The sequence below is a fragment of the Arvicanthis niloticus genome, unplaced genomic scaffold (assembly GCF_011762505.2).
Source record: "Arvicanthis niloticus isolate mArvNil1 unplaced genomic scaffold, mArvNil1.pat.X pat_scaffold_134_arrow_ctg1, whole genome shotgun sequence".
NCBI lineage: Eukaryota > Metazoa > Chordata > Mammalia > Rodentia > Muridae > Arvicanthis > Arvicanthis niloticus.
Window position 1 is genome coordinate 118,662 of NW_023045329.1, and position 21,392 is coordinate 140,053.

Below are 21,392 nucleotides of genomic sequence, written 5' to 3' on the forward strand. Positions count from 1 at the left end.
TGCCAGCATGGTTTCCACATGCATGTGGGTCACCCAGAAGGGCCCAGACCAATTTGATGCTGAGGTCTTCTTACCTCCGTTACTAGGCCAGCTGCAGCTTGCTTAGGTTGACCAATCAGAGCATCTCCATCCCCCGCCCCGCCCCCCAAGAAACCCACAGAAATAGATATGAATCTCACAGCTGTATCCACACATGTCGATCCTACAGCTGCCAGCAAATTCATCAAGTCTCAAGTTGCTACATTTCGGCTGACAAATCCCACAATGGTCTGCAGACTAGACCACTAAGACAGCTGCAGGCATTACCAGTGCTGATGAAGAACCTATACAGGCTATTACCATACCCAGCTGAAAACAGCACTAATGGACCCCAACTCAGCAATGCCCAAGGGCATATTTTTTTTTAAAGAGTTATTTATTTATTATATATGAGTACACTGTAGCTGTCTTCAGACACATCAGAAGAGGGCATCAGATCTCATTACAGATGGTTGTGAGCCACCATGTGGTTGCTGGGATTTGAACTCAGGACCTCTGGAAGTGCAGTCAGTGCTCTTAACCACTGAGCCATCTCTCCAGCCCCCAAGGGCATATTTTCAAGACAAAGTGTTTCACTATGAAAGCAACCCTATAAAATTGGTTAAAACAAACAAACAAAACTTATCTACAAGATGTGAAAATGTCTGCATTGGAATATGAGAAGCCCTGAACAGCAAAATAGTATTCTAAAGGAACACACTAATTTGGTATAGACACACCTACACCTAAGAACTAAAACAAAACTGATAAAGTAGATAAAAAATAAAAATAAGAATTTTAAGGAAACTTGATAAAATATAAAACATGTTCTAACAAAATTATTACAATAATTCATAATCTAAAACAGTCAGAAGTATTAAGTCATTTAAAAGATGCAAATAGATACAGGAGATGAAAATCTCAAAGGAGCAGTTTGCTGCGGTGACACACTTCTTTAATCCTGTCATTTAGGAGCTGGAAGCAAGAGCATCCAGAACTCCATATTCTCTTTGGATATGTAGCAAGTACAAGACCAGACTGGACTATATGAGGCCCTGTTAAACAAGCAAAGATCGAAAGAACAAAAAGAAAAAGGAAGACAGAAAGGAATGTTATGAAAACAACAACTTCAGAGCATATCTGACAGCCTCAATAATAGACCTAGATCAGGCAGATGAAAGATCTTCTAAAAGAAGATGCTTTGAAACAATCCAGTCACATAAAGAAAGATCATGAAGTCATTTGAGACATATGAGATACTGTTAAGCCAAAGATTGTTCGCACTGTGGGTGTTCCTGAAGGATTTTATAAAGGGGATAAATGCATAGGAAACGTGTTTAAGGAGAAAAAGCCCTATCCTGTGGCGGACTATTTGGCTGTGATTCTGCAAACTCTAGTGTGTGCTCCTTCTCAATAAAGACAGCAGGCTAGAAACAAGCGGCGTTTTCTCATGTCCTACTAGACAGAAAGAAAACACTTGATTATGACCAAAGAGTAAGGTGGAGACCAGAAAAAGACTAGAGAATCCTCCGGCCCCATCCTAACCTGAGTTGTAGTCACAGACAAAATAGAGGAAGGGGGCTCAAGCAGCAAAATGAGAGACAAAGAGGAAGGGGAGTGAGGGAGACAGAAAACAAGAGACCCTTTAGACCTTTAGATGGCATAGCTATTTGAGGTCTATGAAACACAGGCTTAGAGGGGTCTAGTTCTCTAGGAATCAGAGGTTCCCTTGTGGCATTCTTTGTCTAATTAATATAAGACATTAGAGACAGACTCAGAAGAAAGCCTGAAGACAATTTAATTAGCATGTAGGAGATAAACATGGTACAAGTTAGTTGAAAACCCCAAAAGTCACTGGTAGTACGATGTCGAAAAGTCTTCCTTTTAAGTGAGGCTTGAAATAGAAACAGAGACAGCTTTTTAAGCAAAGCAGAGACACTCTTGAGAATAGACGTAGGCTAACCACACAAGGAAGGATACCAAAATCATCTGCTAGTGAGAAGGACAATTTTCTGTGGATCCTGCTTTTGCGTTTCACGAAGCATGCTCTGTTAGGGGTGGCAGGGAAGGGTCTCTTTCTAGTCTTCCTGTGTGAACTGACTTCTTCCATGTTAATCTTGATGACCTTTCTTTAATGCCTACCCCAATGTCACTGATTCCATGTCTGCTTCTTTTCCTCTGTTCTTTCCAAGAGAGTAGTAGGCTGAAGGAAGAGGAGGATGAGACTGTCATGGGCAACCCATGCTGAGAACCTAGAAACTACTCTGGCCATCCTGTTCTTCTGCAGGACCTAAACCAATAGGAGAGGTGTTTTGGTGTGGCTTGTTTTGATTATATAAAGTCTATTAACCATCTTCTACTTTTTTGTAGTCAGCTACCAAAAATTTCCGAGGAGAAAACACATTTACCCCAACTAAGGAAACACTGGTTGATGATATAGTTTATTCTCCTTCAATTCATATTTTAAATTTTCTTAATTTTAACTTTTGTATTTTAATTGGATTTCTAAAAAGCTTTTCTCTATTACTTGTCAAGCCTCCAGTTCATACACTTTCTTCTAATCCCAAGTTTACTCCTCCATTTCCATTTTCCAACTACTTCCTTTATTACTTCTTAATTATTAATGAGCATGGCTTTAAAAAATCTTTATATTTATGTTATCTATATTCACTCTGGTTTTCAAATTTACTGAACCCAGAGAACTTTATTACAGTAACAAGTTTGTTGTCAAGTCATTATTTTTGCTAATGGTGTCTGCTTTTTCTCTCTTTAATGGAGAGGGAAGCCTAAGCCCAAGGAAAGAAGACTAGCATAAAATGAACAAAACAAGGAAAATGTGTAAGAAACAAATAGAGGACACATCCATTCTATCAGATACAACAGACCAATGAATGTGCTAAAGAAACGAACAGAGTTTCCAAAGGAAGAAATACCAATGGCCATTAAACATGTGAAAATTGTTCAACCCCCACCAGCCATCAGCAAAATTAAAGCTACATTGAGATTCCATCTCAACTCAGTCATTAAGAAAATACATAAAAACAAATACTTCTGAGGGTATGAACAGAAAAGAATCTTTTTACAATGCTCGTAGTCTAGACACTATAGAAATCAGTATGAAGTTTCTTCAAAAAAACTAAAACTAGAACTATCCTATGGCATAGATGTACCATTCCTGACTGTTTACTTAAATGTCGCCAAGCCAACTCATCATGGAGATACTTGCACATCTACATGTACTGTAGTACTAGTCACCGGAGCTAAGGTATAGAAACCAACTGAGATGTTCAGAAAGAGAGCAATAAACTAAAAAAAATGTGAAAATGTGATATGTGTACAAAACTGATGTTTTTCTAATATTAAGTATGAACTTATATCATTTGTAGAAGATGGATATTAAATTAAAATGTTTCAGAAAGACTGACTAAATGTGTGCGTTTATATATACATATATATTAATATATACATATATATGTGTATATATATACATATATAAAATCATGCATGTTTGTATGATTAAAAACTAGAAATGAAACTTTTTCATTGAACATAGGAGACTACTGGGAAGAAAAGTTGGGGAGAACACAGGTGCGGAGAGTGGAGGAGAATACGCTTGATGCTAACTAGCTGGCCACATTAAAGCGTAAGAATAATATGTAGTATATACTTGTTTGAAATGCTCTTATTTAACACAATACCATGTACAACAAACGACCTACTAATATCTTGTCTCATACAAGCCCAACCAAACCTAACCACACAAATAATAATAATAAAAAAGGAACTGAAAGAGATGAATTGGATGGTACCCAAACAAAGAAATGATAAATATTTATGGATACCAGGGTACTCATTACCTGTTTTGGCTGTTATCATATTGCAGCTCATAAATAAATATAACTATTACTCTGTATTACTTATAAATACATAAAAATTTCCAGATAGTTCTATTTTTTCACTTCTTCCTCGATGCAGAAACCATATTTAATTTGCAAATTTTCTCAGTGGACTTGTTTAGGCTGTAAGGAGTTATGATTTCCTTATGGATGCATATTCTCTCATTCTGCCACAACATTGGCAGGATTCATTTTCAGGCTATCCTTGCAAGTACAGTAAATGCTGAGTAGGTAACATTAACTTCTTTATTTTGATTCCCACTCTTATTTTTGTTGTTATTATCCCATCCAAACATTTACTTTTCTTCATTTTTGGTAATTTTCCTACTAAGTTAAGCTTGCATTTTAAAACTATAACTATTTACACATGTTAGTTGTGAAACAAATGGGATTCACTGCTCCATCCTCATACCTGCATACGTCATACACTGATGTTGTCTACCCATGCTTATTCTATTGCATCTCAGCCTCTTTTATCACCCCCTTAATCTTAGCTCACTATCTAGTCCTGAGACTCATGTTTATGCTTTCAGTTCTTAAAAATATCAGCTTAACCATGAGAAAAAAAATCTTATAATACTTGATTTTCTGTGTCTTTCTTTACTTATATTGCTTAGGATGACATCCTCCAGCTCTAGACAGCATCCTGCAAATAACACAGTTTTACTAATTTTTTAAGAATGGGTGATACTTCAATATGTATTCATGGCTTATTTTCTTTATACATTCATCCATTGATGGACACCTAGGTTAATTCCATATCCTGGTCTTGTGAATAGTGCTGAAGTAATCTTGAGCATTAGATAAATACATAGACAGGTAGATAAGAGAGACAAATGAGTAGATATATAAGTAGATAAATAAAGAAAGATAAATGCATAGGTAATAGAGATAGGTCAGATGGATACATACATACACACACACATACATACATATGCAGATAAATACATAGATACTAATAGATAATAAAGAAATCAGATAGACAGCTTACATAGACAGATGAAAGATACATAAATATAGATAGATAAATTTATCTCCAGGAAATTGGCATCTGGATCTCATGGTGTTTCAATTTTTAGGTTGTAAAGAATTCTTCTCCATAGTGACTATACTAATTACTTTCCCCCCAACAGTATACGAGCGTTCCTTTTTGCTTCACATCTTTGCCAATGTTATTTTTTTTTTATTCTTTTGTTAGCACACATTCATGCTGGGATGAGATGGAATCTCATTACAGTTGTGATCTGCATTTTCCAGATGCAGTAAAACAGTGAATATTTTCCACATATTCATTTGTCATTTGTTTTTCTTATCTTAGGAAGCATCTATTCAGATTATCTGCCCGTCTTTAATTTAACTACTTGGCTTTTGTTATCACATATTTTGAATCCCTCATCTATTCTAGTTATTAATCTGTCAGATGAATAGTTGGAAAAGATATTTTCCCATTCTGTAAGCTGTCTTCTAATTTTTAATTAGATGTAAATCTTATTTGTTAAATCTTGCTTTTGTTTCTGGTAGGCATAGAGTCCTAATGGGGAAATAATTGCTCAGACTATTTATTATCTTTTAATTATTTTCTTTATAGTTTCCACTAGCTGTTTCAAAGTTTCAGGTCTTGTGATCTATTTTGAATTGACTTTGGGGTAGGAGACATCCAGTCATCTAGTTTTATTCTTTTACATATGCTGTCTTGAGTGGTTAGGGTCAGAACCTGAGCTCTGGACAGCTCTAACAAACCAGCTTTGGGCATCTGTTCTCAATAGGCCAATTAAACTGACAAGGGTGAAGAGAAAAGAAAGGAGATTCATTAATCAGGAAACAAAACAAAGATGTACAGCGAGTCCCTAGTTCCATTTTCCAGATTATGAGATGATATTTGGGGATAAATAGAAGGCTAGGTATCTGTAAAGCTAAGCAGTTCTGGTCACAACCATCAGCTATCTTTCATTATCTGGCTTCAGTCTCTTTTTCAAGGTAGTCTAAATAGTTGTTAAAAGAAATAGGTGAAAATTTCCCCTACCTAGCATTTGCCTACTTTTGGCAGAATACTGGGTATTGTTGTACTGTTTAGTAATTTCCTATAAATAGAAGCATTCCTTCCTGGAAAGAGTGGGAGAGGCTCACCAAACTCAAGAAGTAGATTATTATATTCAGAAAGCTGAAACTTTGAAGATTCTTAAGGCTCCTCCCCCAGGTAATAAAAGCAGTAACAACTGGTCTAGAGGAGATTCTCCCATCAGCCCAGATGCCTGTAAATCTTGCAGAGAGCTCCAAGGATACAGCTTTCATGTGCCAACATCTGTGTTGTACTTTTGGCAAGTCACCCACGTTCCTGTAAGTAACTCAAGTAAACTCCCTGACTTACAATGGTGGATAGAAATGAAGTCATTTCATTGGTCTCTAATTGATGGATGCCCTTTCTAGGATAACTGGATATTTCTTTACCTATCCCCAGGATAAGTCACAAAACAACAGGACTGCTACTTAAATATTCTGAGAGCCAAAGGGAGGAATACAAGTCTCTCTTTAGAATATCTTCAATGCTGCTAAAACTGGATATCTAGTTTCCCAGTAACATTTTTTAAAGAGGCTATTCTTTCTCCAGTTTACACTTTTGGCACATATTTAATAACTTAAAGTTTAGTTTATAAAATAATAGCATTAATAAAAATGTACAAAAATATTTAGTTGCCTATCTTGTGTGTGTGATGCTCAAAATTTTACTAAAAGGGAATAGGGAGATGGCTCCCTGATTAACTGTTCACACTGCTTCTTCTGTAGATGAAGCGTTGAGTCTTGAGTGCTGAGACAGGAATGTTTACCCTGTGCTGAAGCAATAGTTTGAGTCTTAGAGGCTACCTATAAAACAGAAAGCCTCAAGCATGAGGAACATCCTTCTCCAACCAGTCTGACTCCAGTGGATCTCGAAGGCATAAAAATAAGTGAAAAATAGCAAAATTGGGTATGAGTGGATCAAACCTGGTAGGAAAGAGGAAGAACCCTGAGCCTACCAAAAGTCACAATCCGGTCAGCAGAAATCTGCTACTACAGTTACCAAACTAGTTAAGGATTCCTATAGATTACTGGGGCATCCTTCTGTTTCATTCATCCAGAGGATTTTACTCTATAAAGGTTTTTCTTGGATTTTTTTTTTTTTTTTGAGACAGCTGCTGGCTCTCAGAAGCTATTGGGAAGTTCTGTATAGAAAGAAGGGTACCTATTCCTAACAGTACTAACCTACCTGCAGTGAAGTGTAATAGTGTAATAGCGGCATGACTGTTATAGGATTAACCAACTGCTTTTTAAATTGAATTTTAGACTCGAATTTATAGAAAGAAGTTCTTGCCTGTAAACATGGGCAAAAGGCCATAACTCAGGTCACAGGCTCTATTACTGTGGTTTTGCATGTTCGGTGTTTTACATATTCATGCTGTGAAAATTGCCTTCTAAATATTTATGTTTATTTCTCTAGAGTAGTGCTGTTCTTAATGTTGGTCAGAGAAGCTTCATTTTGCAGTGAGAAGCAGTTAATGTAGATATTCCAACTGATAAAAATGCTGAGGATAAATGACTTTTAGATGTTTAGTCATAACTGGAAATTTTATATCCCTTCTCCTCCCAACCCAAGGCTCAGTACACATTGTGAACAATGGGATGGAAGAATCCAGGAGCTGGAGAATGACAAGGGAGAACTGTGAAATGTTGTCTGGACAGGACATGGCCATTACAGTCACAAATTCATAGCAACTGTGGTTTTCTATACAAGACCAGCATAAGATCAAGACGATTAGCATTCAAATATGGACAGGACAGAAGCCTACAAAGTTCTACTGTTAAGGAAGCATTGGTTGTTGATGCCAGCTGGGGTAAGCAGAATCATTTCTCATTGGGAATGTAGCCACTGGTAGACTGTCCATCCTCTATTAGATGTCTTTACACTCATGTGCATATAAGAAAAACATCAACTGGACTCAACAGAGAAGAAAGAGAGTAGGCTTAAGGTATTTGGGAACATGTTGGGGGCAGTCTTGGGGAGAATTGGGTAGAAAGGAATAGGGGTAGATATTATTAAAATGTATTTCTTGAATACATGAAATCTCCAAAAAATACAAAACAAATATTAATCAAAAAGGATAATTGAAAGAGCAATGCAGTCTCTACTCACTAACATTGAAGCAGAACATGTCACCATTTGTTAAAAACCCATTAGTGGGGTTTCAGGGCTAAGAGGGAAGTGGTCATGTGCCTGCATCCCTAACCCAAAAGCTTTCTCCAACAGACAACAGCTCACAAAGGAACACAAGTGTTTTCCAGTGGAGTCTCTCTGAGTATACAAATAACACTCAAGGGAGGCCTCACCCAGCAGCAGATGGCTAACACAAAAACTCAGTGGTATTGTTAGCAATGTTTTGTTCCATAATGCTTTAGGCATTTTCACCTTACTTGTCTTTTGGCTGTCTTCCATGGTTTTCCATTTTGTGTTTATATGGGTGTGTGGATATGTTTGTCCTTGCGTATGTTTCTTGTGCCCCCTCCCTTTCTACCTTCCTATTTGTCAGTTTGCCTTGTTTTGTTCTGGTTTGTTTGTCTATTTTAGAATTGACCCTTCTGTTTTCTAGAAAAAGGAGACTTGGAGTTAGACAGGTGGGGGGGATGTAAGGAAGATCTTGGATGTAAATAAGGAGGGAAACTGTGATTAGAATGTGCTCAATGAAAATAACTATTTTTATGATTTTTGTTTTTTGTATCTTTAATCTTTAATCTTAATTTTTTTACAGTCATTATCCCCCTCACATTTTGCCCTCCAACAAATTCCTTATCCTATACTGAAAAAAACATTTGACAAAATACAACACCCAGTCATGTTAAAAGTATTGGAGAGATAAGGAATTCAAGGCCCACACCCAAACTTAATAAAAGCAATATACAGCAAACCAACAGCCAATGTCAAAATAAATGGAGAGATTCTTGAAGCAATCCCACTTTCATGTTTTTAAAAGCCCATTGCTTTTTAGAAAATTCACTTAAAAATGACTTTTATCATGTCTTAATGTCATTATGGACTTGAAAACAAATATATTGTTGGAAATATCAGATGAGGGGGTTACTGTATAACAGGCAGGTGTTTGCAAGAAGTTTCAGATGCTCTTAGTCTTTGGGCTGGTGGAAGTCAGCAGTGTGTTTCTACATTTAAAATAAAGTACTTTAGAGTCAGGAAGGTATTAGGTCACATACTGAGATGAGTTACACACAAAAAGCTACTAAAATGTAGCACAAACTAATTTATTCCCTTCCAGCTCTCTACAGTCATTAAAGTTTTAATCAGTAGAGTAAAATGGTTAACATGAGTACAACTTTTTCTTTTCTAGGAACTTCAATGTATAACTAAAACCTATACTCCCTAAAGGAAGATTTAAGATGCCGATGAGAGATGATGCTTCTATGTTTAGAAAGACTGCACTGTGCAAAAGAGCCCCCAAGTCACCACTATGCAAATGAACCTCAGTGCTTATCTGATGTAACATAAAAATCTCAACACTTCAAAGTGGGGTCATTTGAGGTACTCAACTCTCTGCTCTGGCCTGCTTTGTTCTTTGGAAGTATATCTTTCCTTATAAACTCTGTTCCTTCTATGAATGTGTTTGCTCAGCTCCTTGCTTGGGGACACAATTACCTGGAATCTTTTTGGAAGTACCTTTGACCACCAATATCCATCAATATCTACCGCATGGGTTATAATTTTATGTGTAGTCTGAGGTTATCATATCAAGCAGCATAGAAAACTGTGAGAAAAAATATTACATAAAGTGTGGCCTGGGGAAAATCACCAAGCATTTTCTAGCTCAAATCTCCACCTTGAGGAGGGGGCCTTAGAGATGTGAAGAGGTTTTAGGAACAAAAAAGTGAACATGTGGGTGGGGAAATCCCCTCATTGAATGGATCTTTTTTACTCAGAAGAACATCTCTTTTTCTGCCAGAGAAAAGAAGATAATAATGGTGAGTGCGGAGATGGAAGCAAACCAGGCAAGCAGAGACTGAAAACAACCAGTTCTGGTTCCTATCTTGGCCAAGAATGCAAAACTGTTTCCACCAGAGACTGATTCATGTCCTAGCTTGTGTGCTTTTCCGGCCAGAAGCAAGATACGTTAGAAATGTTCTGGCCAGAAATCTCAATTCAGCCACTAGTGGGAAGACACATACCTTGTGGATGGGTCAGCTATTTTGGGGTGGTGTGAGTTTCTCCATAGGCTTAAGCATTTGAACACCTAGCTTCCAGTTTGTAATTCTGTTTGGGAAAGTGGTGTGGGTTTACTGGAGAAGGCTTTGAGAGTCCATAGCCTCATTTACTCCTGGTTCATTCTCTCTGCTTCATGTTGAAGTTGTCATCCATCTCTCAGGTTCCTGCTCCACTAGCCACCATGTTTCTTACCATGATGGACTCTTATCTGTCTGGGACCATAAGCCCAAAATAACTGTTTCTATAGGTTGATTCTGGTCATGATAGTTTATCATAGCAGCAGAAAAATAACGAATCTAAAGACCTATAGTCTCATAGCCAATCCTGGCTATCTACTTTGAGAGAAAAGATTCTAAAGCCAAGAAAAAAGCCAGGTTCAAAACTAAGTGTTTTAGTTAGGAGAGATGACAGAGGTTCCGGTTAGTCAACAAAATGATGGACTGGGTATTAGGACTATCTTGTACCTCACTGGTACAATTAGGAATAATTATGCTCTAATTGTATTGTGAGAAAAAAGTTTTATTTTAACAGGAAGGGTGATATTTAGGAGGAGCGAAGGGGGAAGGAGTACCGAGAGGAAGAGATGGAGTAAGGAGAGGAGAAGATGAAGGAAAGGAGAAGCTAGGTGATATGAGAGAAAAAGAGAGAGAAGGGGGGCATGGAGGCAGATATTCACATGTCTCCACCAGTCAAAGATAGTTTATATATCTAGGTTGGGTATTGGGTTACACTTCTGATTGAGCATTACCAAACTTATAAAGCCTTTGATTAACATTTAAAAAATTGTATAAAAGCAAAAAGGAAAAGGGGGCATGGGATAGGGGTTTTCTAGGGAGGGGAAATGGGGAAAGGGGATGGCATCTGAAATGTAAATAAAATATAAAAAAAATTTAAAAAAGACAAAAAAGAAAAATAATGAATCTATATAATTTAGAGTGATAAAATAGAAATATTAAACAATAGTGTAGAAAATCTTTTACTGATCTAAAAGGAAACTTTTAGTTTCTAAAACTATTTTTTAGTTTTTAGTTTTTATTTTTTAGTTTCTAAAACTATTTTTTCTATTCCCCTTTCTATCAGATGGCAAATCAACAGGGAGGTAGCCTTGACATCTGTAGCATGACTGATGACAGATATCCATGAGTAAGGTTTTTATTTACTTTACAAAGACAATTATGTTGGGCTTAATAAATTAGAAAAAAATTGAATTAAAACTTGAAATTTGACAGTTTTCTGGAGTTTTCACTGTATTTCCCTTTATTCCCTTTCATTAGAAAGTTTAAATAGCTTATAGAGGTCTGAAGATTAAAATCTAGCAGTGGTATTTTTTACAAACTCCTAGAGCGGTGTACATACCATTCTATGTTGTTCATATAGCAATAAAAGTCCTTGATCCGACTTATTAACAGTTTGCAATTTCATCTTACCAGATGCAATGCCTATTTTGGAAAGAGGTTACATTTTGTGAGGGTTAGTGATGGTGAATCTTGTTCTCAAAGTGAGCTTATTCCACCATGGGTGAATACGATTCTGAGTATTTGTGATGCATAAGAACCTTAATATAGAAGCTCTCTTGTTCATAAGTGGAAATTACTCACTCTGGAGACTTGTTTAAACTTAGTTTAAAAATATTTAGCCTTGGGATCACCACCTCCTCCTTCCAGTAGCCTGTTATTTCTGTGAAGCATTCCCCCGCCAACGTGGTGCCCGCTTTCTTAGAACACACATGTTATTCAGTTATTGGTTGCTGTGTTGGAATTGTTTGATCATGTTTGCTTATCTTTGTGCTTCACAGCATGCAGTAAGTGCTATATTTGTTTTTCAGAATTTGGCTCCATTAACAAATAATGCATCTGGGGACAGGTTTTTTGTTTGTTTGTTTGTTTAACTAGAAATACAATTCCACACTGATACTTTAGTGTTTTCTTCATAAATTTTTTCCCATGTTGTTTTGCTCAAGAGCAGCAGACAATAAATTATTTTTATATCATCTCATTTCTTAAAAACTGGAAGCCAAGATTCCAGGTAGACCAATCTAACTCATGGGACTTATCTCAAGGATGGTTGTATTCAGGTACAAATTGCTCCAAGCCCTGAAGAGCAGGAGCACTCTACTGAATTAAGGGCATGCAAAGGAAACATCTGGGCCCTTTCTTCCAGGGCATCCAACAGCCGGAAGAAGGACAACAAAGAACCAGAACCATGCATTTGCTTTTTCCAGACTTGTCCCTCCCACACTTCCTTCCTCTTTTCCTGCAAGAGTTTAGCCTTTTGTTTTGATTATGATAGATGCTTGGAGCTCCTAGCCTGGCTTGTGCATGTGCTTTCTCAATGAATAAGGTACCCCAGCCCTAGCCCTATATGAGAATCTACCGTGTCACTGCAGGGATCTGGTAAAGCTGCCAAGCCTAACTTGCGTAAAAGAGTCCTGCTGGCCGAGATTGGAAAGGCCCTCTTTCTACTCAAATATTCATACGAATGCTCTCAATCTACTTGGGCTAACACTTCCTGTCACTTTTCTTGATTTTCTTGTAATATTCCTGTGTCTCAACTTTGATTCTTACTACTAAGTGGGCTTTGTCTTTGACTGAGTTGTGAAGTCACTTGCCAAGTCTGAGTTTGACAGGAAAGTCCACAAAAGAACCACTGTTTAGACAAAGTGGAAATTGAAGGCCAAACCTTAGAAGGAAGTGAGGTTAAGAGTTAAGAAGTTCAAATAAAGGATCCCTTTAAAGGTCATGAGGTGAGTTAGAGGACAGCTCTGGAGGCCCAGATGAGGACAGCAAAGCAAACCCAAGAGAAGATCACAATATCAGCAAGGAAGCCCACAAAGATCATGTGTGAGTCCATGCACCATGCAGCAGACCAGAGATGGCTTCCCCTGTTTGTCTCTAGGTTTCTAAACTCAACTCTTTTCTAAATTTCCTTTTATACTTCACTGAAGAATCTCAAGTCCAACTTTATCCTCAAGGGGTAATGGTCTCAAAAATTTTAAGCCAGGCTGGATACTCCATTGAGAAGTTTGAGAAAAAATTACTCAGAATTCAGTTAAAAAGACATTTTGGGACCATTAAGTAGTTCCACCAAAACTTACATTTAACAATAGTAATTAATATCTACCACCTGCCAATATCCTGGTGCAATTCCTGGCTTTGCTGGCAGTTCTATTCCCTACTATATAGGGTTTGGGGCTTTTTGTGTGGATCCTAAAATTTCTTATTTTTGTCGGGCCATTTAATTTTATTTACTTCCTTACACTCTATAAGCACTTGAAATTGATATCAGCCGGTATCTGAGGTTGATGGGAACCACCAGAGGGATTGCATAAATTGTGTTAAGTTGATACAAAACTAGACATATCCTGGAAGAGAGAGTATCCCTTGAGGAATTGGCTCCATCAGATTAACCCTTGGGCCTGTAACTGGGACATTTTCTTGATTGCTATTGAGGGTGGGCTATAGAGAAAAGGTAGCAGAGCAAACCAGTAAGCAGCATGCCTCTGTGGTTTCTGCTTCAAGCTCTTGCCTTCATTCCTGCCTTTGCATCTCTTGGTGATATAAAGTATAAAATGAGGTAAGCCCTTTCGTTCCCAAGTTGCTTTTGATCAGTGTTTTATCGCAACAACCACAAAAAAAAAAAAAAAAAAAAAAAGCAAATTAGAGCAAGAGGCTTAACGTTCTTGTGTCTCCCATGTGTGAAATTGAACAGATGCCCACTCCTAACAAGAGCATGAACAGTTTATTTAGACAAAGACACACTGCAAAGGGAGGAAGTATCCAGAAAACGAGAGCGTTAGTAGCTCAAAGACCTCACTGCACAGAGAGTGGAGAGTTTTGTGTTATTTTACTATGGACATGTGGGCTTGTTTAGGTAGTGAAGGCTTTGGGACTCATTTGCATGGTACTAGCTTTTTAAAGCATGCTCTCTCTGTTACATGTATATATAACTATGCCTTGCATGTCTCAAGGACTCTTAACAGTATATGCTTGCACCTCAGATACATCTTTCTGTGTAGTTATTTGAAACATAGTTATTTTATTAAGAAACAAACAAACAAACAAAAAGATAAGACCAGGACCATCAAGATGAAAAAAAAACTTTAAAAGTTATAGATATTAAATATACTCTTGGTAAAGATGGCTAAAGAGAAAATGAGAGACACTGTTCGATGAAAGAGATTTGGGACGGCAGTTTTCTCCTCTATGAGAGGGTTGTTCCAAAACAGCATAGAAATCAGTCATCAGTAAAGACAAATCGAGAACACCTAAGCCCATCACAGAAATTCTGGTCACAGTGGTGGCGCACGCCTTTAATCCCGGCACTTGGGAGGCAGAGGCAGGCGGATTTCTGAGTTCGAGGCCAGCCTGGTCTACAGAGTGAGTTCCAGGACAGCTGGGGCTACACAGAGAAACCCTGTCTCAAAAAAACCGAAAAGAAAAAAAAATTCTGGTCACATCACAAACAAGTTCATATAAGACAAAATGTTACAAGATAGCATATAGTTGGTTACATTTCCTATGAGAAAATGTTAGTAAATTTTTATTAAGGGCACATCAAAATAAAAAAAGAGGAGATTTATTTATTTGTTTGTTTGTTTACTTAATTACTTATTTATTTTTTCAGAGATTTACTGAGTGTAGCCACATTGAGTAGGAGACCAAAAGAAGACTTCTTGCACTCAAGCTCATCTTTTTTCTCTGATCAGTTTTGGCTGGTGTGATGGTTTGTATATGCTTGAGCCAGGGAGTGGCACTATTAGAAAGAGTGACCCTGTTGGAGTAGGTGTGTCACGGTGGGTGTGGGCTTTAAGACTGTCATCTTAGCAGCCTGGAAGCCAATATTCTGCTAGCAGCCTTCAGATGAAGTTGGAGAACTCTCAGCTCTGTCTGCACCATGCTTGCCTGGACACTGCCATGAACTGAACTAAACGTCTGAACCTATAAGCCAACCCAAATTAAATATTGTCCTTATAAGAGTTGTCTTGGCTGTGGTGTCTGTTCACATCAGGAAGTCCCTAACCCCTAACCAGGGCAGCTGGGTCCTTATCTCATCCTTCCATCTACTCCAGACACCTGGAAGAAGCTGTAAAAGGAGGCAGTGGGACTCCAGACATTCCAGTTTAACTTTTAAATTTTGGGGTTTTGAGGACAGAAATAAAATAGAGTCTCAAAGGCTAGGAGAAATGATCACAAACAAAAGGAGAAGGCCAGGTCACAACCTTAGTCCTGGGGAACAGTCCATCTCCCCTGGCACACAAGTACCAGCTACCTCAGAGAAACTCCACATAGAATAGGATCCAAGGAGTGAATCTTCCTATAGCATGTTAACCCAGAGGAGTTCCAACATGTAAGAAATGATACTCTACCCACTACGAGAGGGTGGACCATCAGCTCACTCTTGGAGACTGAAACTGCATGAGCTCATTGGTGATGTTGACCCCTAAGTGACTGCAGATAACCATGGAAGCATCTCAAGGAACTCTTGATGTGGCTTGTGAAAATATTTCCAATCCTGGGACATTGTTCTCTGACTTATTGATATTTCAACTTGCCACACTGAGTGAACTTGTATAGTAACAAGTATGATTTCCCAGAGTCAAGGGAGTGGGCCGGCAAACTTTGGAACTGCCATATACACAGCCTAGTGAAAAGGCCTAAAATTAGTGCCCTCACTTAAACAGTAGGTTACATTCTTAGAATCACAACTCGCTTGCCTATCATTCTGTAACACATGAATGGCAAGGACACTTGTAAGCTATGGCAGCTATGGCAATATAATAAATGAAACTACAAAATGGCTTGGATAGCTCTTTTCTTTTTCATAATTAAAGACAAACCTACTTATACACAATCAGAGAAAGTATGAGCACCCAGTAAAGTTAGACTAACCAAAATGCCCGGTGGAGTCCAGGGGAATATAATATTCTGTTGTTCTAAGCAAAGGAGAAAAAACTATTGAGAGTATGTATGATTCGTGATTCCCCAAAAGACAGACATTAAAGTTCTAGTTAATTGTGTCTTTGGGAGAAAGGATCATGATCCCAAAGTCAGAAAGTCCTGTCTGCTCTGTCTTTTTGTTAACCAGAGATGTGAAGCCAAGCCTCTTCCTTTCCTTTACCCAGTACAAAGGATGGACACATTCTGAGGAAATAAACAGCAATTAAATTATGCTTAAATGCTATCTCTGTCAAGGGTATGCATATCTTCTAATGTGTGCTAATAATCTCAGAATGGAGAGAAACCTACCTCTTTGGTTGGATAGAGGCCTATCTCAGCCATATTGAAAGAGAACAGAAATTTTTCTAGAAAAAACTTCTCCCTTCTGTATCTATGCCCTCAAGTGTATCCTAAGAATAAGGCCATGTAAACCTACAGATTATTAAAAGCCTTAGAAATTCTCTTCAAACAAGGGAATATATATATATATATATATATATATATATATATATATATATATATATTCCCCTGGCCTTGAACTCAAAGAGATCCTCCTTCCTCTGCCTCCAGAGTACTGAAATTAAAGGTGTGCATCACCAATGCCCTATTTTGTTTGTTTATAAATACATATATAAATTTTGTTGTTTTTTTAGGACAGTGTTTTGTTGTATAGTCTTGACTGCTCTGGAACTCGCTCTGTAGACCAGGCTGGCCTCAAACCCAGTGATCTGCCTGCCTCTGCCTCCTGAGTGCTGGGATTAAAGGCGTCACCACCACTGCTTGGCTTTGTATATTATTTTTTTAGTGTCCGGATGTTCTATTTAGGAATCGTGCATAGGGAGTTAGTGTGAGGGAGCATGCTGAGTACATGCTGAGGGAGTATGTATGAATATGAACATGTTGACAGGTTCACAGCCATGGCAGGTCTCAAAAGCCTCAGACCTATGGAGGTATGACAGCCCTTCCTCTGCACCTTTGTTCTGGATGGAAAATCCAAGTAAGCCACAGAGCTGGCACAGCCTTTGTAACAGCAAATGCCAACAAAAGCCTCATTTGTTTTTATAAATTTTGAGCATCACAGCCGCTTCTGGTAAATGATGTCGAGAAGGCCAGTTGGTTTCACTTCGTGTGTTTGTATGTTTTTGAAATTATCGCTTGCAGAAAGTGGGAGGCATTGGGGAGTGTTTTTCAGTTGCCTCTTGCATACTTTACCTCTTATGGAATTTTGGCTTTCGTCTAAGAAATCTCATTTGTTCTTCATACTGTAAGACTGGTACTCTTAGCAGTCCTGATCCACTGCTATTGCATCTCCCCTGCCCATCTGCTTTTTGCCTCATTCTCTCAGACTCTTTGTTTTGGGCACTGATATATTTTTTTTTTTATCAGAATGATGTTTTGTACTAACCCTAAAATGATGTCAGTTGAACATTTTTGTTTTAATGTCTCTTAGAAGCTTTTGTTTACAGATCACAATTCTTGCTGTAGCTTGTGCTGTTCTTGACTTTCAGAGCACTGCAGCTACAAACTGGAAACGGCTTTAAAAAAAAAAAAAACCTTTAGCACAACTTTAGAAAATAATTCTAGAGCTCTGCCCCCAACATCCAAGAACCCAGAGGAAGCAGGGATCCCAGGCGCTCTAACTCAGGCAGTATCTTAGGTAAGCAGATAGCAGGGCCCGCCCAATAACAGGGAGTAACTGGGAACCAAAAGGACCCAGGAAGTCACTCCCGGCCCGGAACACTGGTTCCTTCCAGTCTGGGCCAGAGCACTGAGCAGATCTTGGGTGGCAGCTATGTCCCCAACCTCCAAGAACCCAGAGGAAGCAGGGATCCCAGGCTCTCTAACTTGGACAGTGTCTTAGAAACTAGTTCTCAGATCTGAGGCCTGGATCAGACCTCTGCCAGGTCTGCTGTTGTGTGGACCCCGGATTCCACCTGAGACATACTGGAAGGTCCACACAATCCAGATCCACAGAGGAACAAATGAACTCAGAGCTTCAGACAACATATCCTGAGATATTCTAGAGGAGACACTGCACACAAAACAGCAGACACCTAGCTGGACTACTACCTTGGAGGCACCATATCCTGAGGCATCCTAGAGGTACCACTGTAATCAGTGCAGCTGGAAAAGATCACAGAGACATCTGGACCCCTAGGAGATCAGACACAAGCTAGATAACTAGAAAGACAGGCTTCAGTCAGAGACAGCAAGTACAGGCAGCACTAGAGTTAACCAGATGGCAAAAGGCAAGAGCAAGAATGTAAGCAACAGAAACCAAAGTTACATGGCATCATCAGAACCCAGCTCCCCCATCAGAGCAAGCCCTGAACACCTCATCACACCAGAAAAGCAGGAATCAGAATTAAAATCACTTCTCATGATGATGATAGAGGGCTTTAAGAAAGACATAAATAACACTCTCAAAGAACTTAAGGAGAGCACTGGTAGACAGATAGAAACCCTTAAAGAGGAAACACAAAAATCCCTTAAGGAATTTCAAGAAAATGCAACCAAACGGTAAAAGGAATTAAACAGAACCATGCAGGATCTAAAAATGGAAGTAGAAACAATAAAGAAATCACAAAGGGAGACTACCCTGGAGATAGAAAACCTAAAAAAAAGATCAGGAGTCATAGACACAAGTATCACCAACAGAATACAAGAGATGGAAGAGAGAATCTCATGTGCAGAAGATACCATGGAAAACATTGACACAACTGTCAAAGAAAATGCAAAATACAAAAAGCTACTAACCCAAAATATACAAGAAATCCAAGACACAATGAGAAGGCCAAACCTAAGGATAATAGGTATAGATGAGGGGGAAGACTCCCAACTAAAAGGACCAGTAAATATCCTCAACAAAATTATAGAGGAAAACTTCCCTAACCTAAAGAAAGAGATGTCCATAAATATACAAGAAGCTTACAGAACTCCAAATAGTTTAGACCAGAAAAGAAATACTTCCCGCCATATAACAGTCAAAACATCAAATGTACAAAACAAAGAAAAAATACTAAAAGCAGTAAGGGAAAAAGGCAAAGTAACATATAAAGGCAGACCTATAAGAATTACACCAGACTTCTCACCAGAGACCATAAAAGCCAGAAGATCCTGGACTGATATCATACAGACCCTAAGAGAACACAAATGCCAGCCCAGACTACTATACCCAGCAAGACTGTCAATCATTATTGATGGAGAAACCAAAATATTCCATGACAAATCCAAATTTACACAGTATCTCAACACAATTCCAGCACTTCAAAGAATAATTGGTGGAAAACTCCAACACAAGGAGGGAAACTACAACCTAGAAAAAGCAAGTAATCTTCCAAAAACCCCAAAAGAAGATAGTTACACAAACATATCTCCATGGATGTTAGCCCAAAAGCTTGGATTAGCGAAGACTCAACCCACAGACCACATGAAGCTCATGAAGAAGGAAGACCAAGAGGGGATGCCTCAGTTCTACTTAGAACGAGAAACAAAAATGCTCAAGGGAGCAAATAGGGAAACAAAACATGCAACAGAAACTGAGGGAGGGGCCATCAGGAGACCATTCCACCTGGGTATTCACCCCATGTACAGCCACCTAATCTACACACTGTTGTGGATGGCTGGAAGTGCATAATGTGAGGAACATGATATAGCTGTCTCCTTAGAGGTCAGCCAAAGACTAACACACTCAGAGGACAATGTTCACAATTAATCACTGATATGATCAGGGGTTTCCCAATGGAGAACTTAGTGAGAGGACTGAAGGGGCAGAAAGGGTTAGTGACCCCAGGTGGAAAGCAACAATACCAAACAACCAGAGCCCCCAGGGTCTAAACCACCAGCCTGGGAACACATAGGGAGGGACCCAAGACTCCAGAGGTATATGTAGGGGAGGATGGCCTTGTCGGACATAGGTGGGAGAGGAGTTTCTTGGTCCCATAAAAAAAAATGAACACACAGTGGGGGAGGGGGGAATGTGAGGGCGGGGAGGGACTATTGGGGGGGGGTAGGTGCGGTCACTGCCTCATAGAAGCATGAGGAGGGGGATGGGATAGGAGGTTTCTGGGTGGTGGGAGGAAGTAGGCTAAGGGGATAAAATCTGAAACGTAAATACTACAACCAATTTTAAGAAGCGGGAAAAAAAAAGTCTTCAGAACCAACATCTTTAAAAAAAAAATGTCAGCGCCCTGGGGGTGGAAATTTTTTTTTTCTTGATACTAAAACTTGTTCTGAGAATTGTATATTGCAGAATACACAGCCTTGGTGTATCTACTCATCAAGCATACTGAGCAGACCTGCCCAAACCTCTGATGTCCTGGAATTCCATCTGGATTCAGTGAAGACACAGCATCAGAGGCTTAACAACTTACTCTCCCCCCCACCCCTCTTCTAAAATCTCAACGCCCTTAATCAGCTTGAAGAAGTTAAAGAAGAGTCAGCGCCCCTATTCCCTGAGCTTGGGGACTAATGTGGTTAATAATGGTCTGTCTTTCTAGGGACAAGTAGTGGTTTTGTTGGAACAGGGGGGATTAGCTAGGACTTACTGCATAGCCATAACCTACTGGTAGAAATCTGTATACTTATTATCAAGATGAAGTTATAAATTCTTAAATGGTACAAAATTTACTTTGATCTCAAATTTAAGGTTTTCATTGGTACGAGCCTCTTATTAATATAAAAATGAGATGAATATTGATACACTCATGGGCATTGTGCCTGTATAACACATTTAGGAATACAATGCCTAGACCCAGCCCTTTTTTAACTTTTTTTAACTGATTTGGGATGGTTAACCTATGAGTTAAGGGACTATAGCAAATTCATATTTTTGAGTTTATTGTTAGGGTGCTTTCCATATTTTACTTAGAAATAGCTGAGAGGAGTTAACAGAAAACAGTCCAGGTTACCTTACATGGATAGTTGGTTTTCAAAACATCAGAAGTCCATAGAACTGATGCTACAAATATTTATATATTAATGTTCATATTGATTAGAGACCTGTCTGCTCCTGACAGCTTCCTGTCGTGGATTCTAAGAAGAAATTGAGCATCCTTGGAGTTACTCCAGTTGTGTGGTAACAGCCACTAGGCAAGCATTGCCTCTCTCCATCTACAGACAAATTACTGTCCAGAAAAGGACACACATGCAGAATAGTCGACTGATTATATCTGCCTAGACAGAGTAATCAGTCCTTAATAATCCTGCATCACCAAGGTCTGTCAGATGATTCTGGGCCAGAAGGCTGAAGATTTGATGCTCCAACGTTCGGTAGTATAGGGGCTTTTCAGGTGTTCAGAG

At 38.7% G+C, this 21,392-nt stretch overlaps 1 long non-coding RNA gene across 2 annotated transcripts; it reads left to right on the top strand.

The window, feature by feature from the left end:
• The first annotated feature begins 6,034 nt into the window (after nt 1–6,034).
• On the top strand, nt 6,035–15,130 carry LOC143433916 (uncharacterized). Of its 2 annotated transcripts, XR_013070233.1 has the most exons (4): nt 6,035–6,251; nt 7,546–7,783; nt 9,287–9,477; nt 9,896–15,130. It is a non-coding gene; the product is annotated as an uncharacterized LOC143433916 (long non-coding RNA). The 2 variants fall into 2 exon arrangements; XR_013070232.1 differs by having other exon boundaries at nt 9,287–15,130.
• Nucleotides 15,131–21,392: the final 6,262 nt, after the last annotated feature.